This window comes from Bidens hawaiensis, unplaced genomic scaffold (assembly GCF_021521415.1).
Source record: "Bidens hawaiensis isolate Kalapana, Puna unplaced genomic scaffold, B.hawaiensis_p1.1 tig00027078_1, whole genome shotgun sequence".
In the NCBI taxonomy this organism is placed as follows: domain Eukaryota; kingdom Viridiplantae; phylum Streptophyta; class Magnoliopsida; order Asterales; family Asteraceae; genus Bidens; species Bidens hawaiensis.
The window spans coordinates 150,999-156,897 of NW_027494367.1; the positions used below are offsets into that span (position 1 = coordinate 150,999).

The 5,899-nt window shown below is 32.0% G+C and overlaps 1 pseudogene; it reads right to left on the reverse strand.

The window, feature by feature from the left end:
* Positions 1-1,411: 1,411 nt before the first annotated feature.
* LOC143574680 (protein DMP3-like) lies at positions 1,412-4,197 on the reverse strand (annotated as a pseudogene).
* Between the last annotated feature and the right edge of the window lie 1,702 nt (positions 4,198-5,899).

The window sequence follows — 5,899 nt, forward strand, 5'->3', positions numbered from 1 at the left end:
AATTATGAAAATTTTATAAAATGGCATAGCGTAATGTATGCCCACTATAAAATCACATGTTACATAAATTTACGTTAAACTACATCTTATTCTCTTATGTAAGTAATGGTCACAAGGGAAAGAATAAACATTGGTGAAGTAAGTAGCCATAACGTAATGTGCAATTCATGTAGAGTTAATGTATTAAGTCATATAATATAAAAGAGTGAAGTGTCTCACTTAAATCTGTTTTAAAAAGGTAGCATATCAAATCCATTTTACCTAGCTCGAATTGTATCATAGCCAAATTGAAGTTCAAAGTTTTTTAGTTTTAAATTCATTGTAATTTTTTTTTTCTTTTTGAACTGCAAATTCATTATAACTTAGTTGACTACTATGAGCCCAAACTATCTATGAGTTGTTATGGATTATGTTGTAATGTTAATATGTTATTGTATAAATAAAGAGAGATAATAATTGAATGATGAAGGAGGAAACGTTAAAATTTTGTTAAATACTTAAATCATAAAAAATGCTTATAATAAATGTGTTATCCCAATACAAATATATTATTCCTTTACCATCAAAACTAAATTTATCAGAATAATTTCATCTTTATTTAAGTTGATTTTTTAATTTGTTTGAAAATAATGCATTATATAGGGTTTGAAACATTTACCTTATATTACACATATTAAACACTTTACCACTCAATCAAAGTAAGAATGACTTATTTAATTTGAAATCTTTGCGCTCGATAATCTTTGTTTTTTCGAATAGGACAACTTTTTTTTTAGATATTTGTAAATTTACATAGCTATACTATATAGTATATATAATGCAGGAGTGGTGGACTATTTAAAACTTTTTTATATGACAGCCATGTAATGCTTATGAAATAGATATCACACATTCATGCTAATAACTTAAAAACTTTAATAACTAATAAAAACAAATAATATTATGAATTGTTGTAACATATTGCACGAATAACAAAACTAACAAAAGTACTATACAATATATCACGAGAAAAATTGATAAATCAACATAAACAAGTATAGCGTTGCAAATTGCTGACGCCGCAACATCACGCGGACATCCAACTAGTATAGTTTAAAAGACAAGTAAATTCAGATAAAATATCATCATCATCATCATCATCGTACTCAGTATATCCCACCAATAGCAAAGCTATGGTAGGGTCTGAGGAGGGTAAGATGTCAGATAAAATATACTAGAAGAAATTAACAATTTAATTAAACGACAAGTTAAATGATAAAAAGAAGTAATACATATATATGACAATGGCATATTGGATTTTCTTTAGTCATTTATACGAAACGAACAAGATTAAATAATCAATACATTTAAATCTGCATCTTTAATTTAAACTATTAAAATTTCGTCGTAAAAATGTAGATATACGTTGAACATCAGTGAGAGACCGGGTAGCCAATTCCATGTCGTTTGGTAGGAAAAAACCTAAACACCAAACTACAAAGGAGACCAAGCCCCACGGAACAATGTCAAGAACCTCTTGAGCCTCATGACTCGGTTGCGGGTAGAAGCAACTCACCACGCTACGATCTCGCATGGCTATCGTCACCAACACAAACACAGAGACAAACGCATGAATCCAATCAACGGCCCTTAATTTATACTTTCGTAGGTCTGGTAAACCGGAGCCTGAAGCCGCTGCGGTTTGGGAATCGAAGACCCACATGCCTTTAAACGTTGCAAACCCGTAAAAGACTTGGCCGTCTGATATCTTGAAGCTGTCCGTAAAGCTTGCAAGGAAGCAAAAGGCGTTGAAAAAGCCGAGGAGGATGGCGGTTAGAGGGCGTGTAACGTCCTAGTACAAAAGATGCTAGTGCATACACAGGTGCGGTTCAACCCCACAACCGCACCAAATGAAAACGCACCTTTTAACCTATGAACCGCGCCTCTTGTGTTCCCAAAAACTTTTCACCCAGATTATTGTTTCCCACCATCAATCTCCACCTCATTCGCCCAATTCCCCCCCAAAAGTTTTCACCTAGGTTTTGTTTCCCTCCCCTCATTCACCCAAATCCCCAACTATCACAGTGAGTCCTCTCTTTCTTATCCTTTTAGATATAATTATTGTATAAAATCATGACTTTACTATCAAATCTGAATAGAACATCGATGGTGACATGATTTGGTAGAGGAAGGGAAGCACAACCGATGCCATGGGTTCGACGGACGAAGGTATTATTCTGGAATTAGATTGGTATTCTTTGTGTGCTTATTCTATGTTATCATAGTGGATTTGTGCTTAATTTTAATTTCCAGGTCTTTGTTAAAATGTGTGGGTGAATATTAATTTGTTATGTGGTTTTATATCTCGGATAACTGTAAAATTAACATTGTGTTTGGCATTTTGCACTGTGTTATCATATTTGCTTGACAAGGTGAAATATGTACTGAGCAACCTGTTGTTTTTTATAACAACTATTTACATTGGGATTTTGCATACAATCTCTATTATCAAATATATTGGAACCAAAGTTAACCTAAGTGAGGTTTAATACTTAATGTTTAAGGTAAATTGCTACAAAAATAGATTTTATTCGTCAATTTAGATACTATGGATCTGCTTGTTATAGTTATAGTTGTAGAGATAAACTTTTATAGGTTAGTTTATGACTACATATATAAGCAGTTTCATAAAAGATGCTCATGACATTGCATTTGATGTTTTCGACCAAATTTGGAGGATTTTAATATCACTTGCTTCTTTTTTCACAATAACTTTAATAACATTGATTGTATTTGTTCTATCTTTTTCTACAATTAGGTTTACTGCATCAATGGTACGTGATTGCAGTTGGTTTGAGAACAAGACAAGAACATAAGGAACTCGCACAACTGCATCGGTATGATATGATATTGTTTTGTTCAATTTCATCATGATTAATTACTCATTGATAGTAATTTTGGTTTATTTTGATTCACTGACTTTGTGATTAATGTTTCCTTATTGTTGTTTAGACATCCTTCTTATTGCATATTTGTTGATATGGTTTCTGCAGAGTGTCAGACAAATTGGTGAGTTTAAAAGATTATCTCTAATTAGATTTGACTAGAAACTTAAAGTATACACCACATTCCATATTCTAACACATTAATATCATCTATTCTCTTATGAGTTTGGTAACTGTGCATTGACTTATTACATTTATGTATATACATACAATTATATAGTATAATTATTATATGCGTATGTAGTATAAATTATATATAATTATGTGTATGTAATGAGTTAGGATCCGTTTATTTACGGTCCGTTTGTTTGTATTGATAATGAACGAACATTAACGAACTCGAACATGAACACGTTCATTTTCTTATCGAAGATACTTACATATATTTTTAAGCTTCATTTTATTAATGTAACATTATGTTTTGTTTGGTGATTTCTACGGTTCGGGTTGCAAGAATGAAACCGTTGGCTCTGTTGCAAGGGTTGCAAGAGTGAAACCATCGGCTCGGTTGCAAGGGTTGCAAGAATGAAGATGTGGGTTCAGGTTGCAACAACGAAGATGTCGGTTTGGGTAGTAAGAATGAAGACGTCGGTTCGGGAAGTTATTGTATGATACTTTTATTATTAAACACATATATTTGTTGTACAATGAAATCTTTTTGTATATTTGAAAGTTTTTTGTATATCATTTTCATTGGGTTTTCAGGAAGTTTATTGGGTTTATATATTTGTGTTTATTCTGTTTTTGGAAAATAAATATATTTGTAGAAAACGATGCTGTATAAATGATTAAATGGGGGTAAAAGATGCGGTCCTCAGACCCACCTCTTTAGATATGTTAACAAAAAGATGCGGTTGCAAATATCAAAAGATGCGTTGCTATTTGGTGCGGTCCAAGGCTCCCACCTTATGGCCAAAATGACCGCACCTTATAGCCAGTTTTGTACGTCGTCACATGAGCCATGGTTGGTGAATATGGGTGTTACGGTTTGGAGAGCCAAAAGGGTTCCGGTGGGTAGGAGGTTGGCTAGTTGGGCTGTGCTAGCTAGCGTTTGTGATATGGCTCGTTGCGACAAGGTGGGTGGTGCGGGTGGTGGCGGTTTAGGGCTTTCGGGGATGTCATTTTCGGACTCAACGGAGGATGATGACAAGGATGTTACGGGTCTAGCTCTGAGAGACATTGTGTTATTAAGCATGTAGATATGTATATAATTAACTAAGGTTAACTTGTATATATGTATCATGGTACTATTGGAGATGGTGTATATATATATAACTTTAAGGAAATCTGATTTAGACTTACGTATACAGGTGGAGTCAAAGGTAGGGTTGGGTGTTTCCGTAACTATTAGCACAACGTGTTTGAAGACTCAAGATTCATTCATTTAGTTTAATAACGATGGTAATTTAACATGGAAAAAAATCTTGGTCTTCGTCAATATACTATTAAACAATATCCACCTTTTTTTAACTTTTATATGTGTTTTGGTCAACGAATTCTAATGTTATGTTTTGTCGAATAACATCATTATAAGTTGAGGACTGTGTCGTTTTCGTTTCTAATATTGACTCAGTTATGTAATTTTAGTATAAAAATACTGTTTTTTTACGGCCGGTCTATTAAGATTTCTAATTTTTGTTATTTTCATCCATTGGACTAATCCTGTTAATTTTCTAAAATTAAGCCAAATATATTTATGTCCTTTTACCGGTTTAAATGAAAGTGACAAATGTGATCAACACTCATGAATGATTTTATAAGATAATATTTCATATATATAACTATCTAAATATATTTTACTACTAATAATTATCCATAAAATATATATTTTACTCATGTTTTATATAAAAATATAAAATTGCTTATATAATTTGATTCTTATTTAGCTTTTAGATTTAATCTTTTATTTAGCTTATAAATTTGAGTAGCAACTATTTAAGCAACTTTATATATGTTTAGTTAAAATATGAGTAAAATAGATATTTTATTAATTATAATTAATAGAATATATTAAGATAGTTGAATATGAAATATTTATATTATAAAATCGTCTATAAGATTTGATCACACTTGTTACTTTCATTCAAATAGATAAAAGAATAGAAAAATCCCTTACTTAGCGTTAAAAAGCTAACAGGGCTAATAAAATGGACGAAAAATGCAATATTAAGAAACCTCAAGGGTACAACTGAAGGTGCGGAAATGACAATTTACTACTATAAGTTTAAAATTCAACCAAAATTGGGAATAATGTATGATTTTCCTAATACAACATGTTTAATTATAGGGTTAATCTAACACAACATGTTTTATAAATCTCCTGATCAGTCCTGAGCTTTTAACAAACCTATAATAATAATAGTAATAATAATAATAATATAAACTATACTGAGATTTATAATAATAATAATACTGAGATTTCAATAAACCTATTTGTTGTTATTGTAGATCTCAGTTATCACGCTTCCTTCACATTTCCGAGCACTATCCACTCATTTCTTTTTCTTCTTTAGTAAACTCGCCTAAAGCTTATGACTCTAAAGTTCAAGAATTCTGATCGGGTCAATCGGGTTCTCGATGATTGGCACTTTCCGAGGGGAGTTTCACACCAATTTGATGATAATGGTTGATCTGTTTTTGTTATGTTTGTTTCTTTGGTTCTTGTGTAGGCTTTAGCAGTGTTTACCTTTGTTTGGTGGTTTTGGTTTTGTTTACTCTTGTATGGCATGTCATACATGAGAACTAATATGGCACTTTGGCATATTACTTGTTCTTTGTTGGTTGTGTGGAATGAATTTAACCGGGTAAAACCCTTTATCCAAAAAAATTTCCAACTTCTTGATCGTCACATTTGACGACGTGTCGAAATACAAAGAACTCTTATACTTGGTCAACGGGCACCAAACCATGTAACA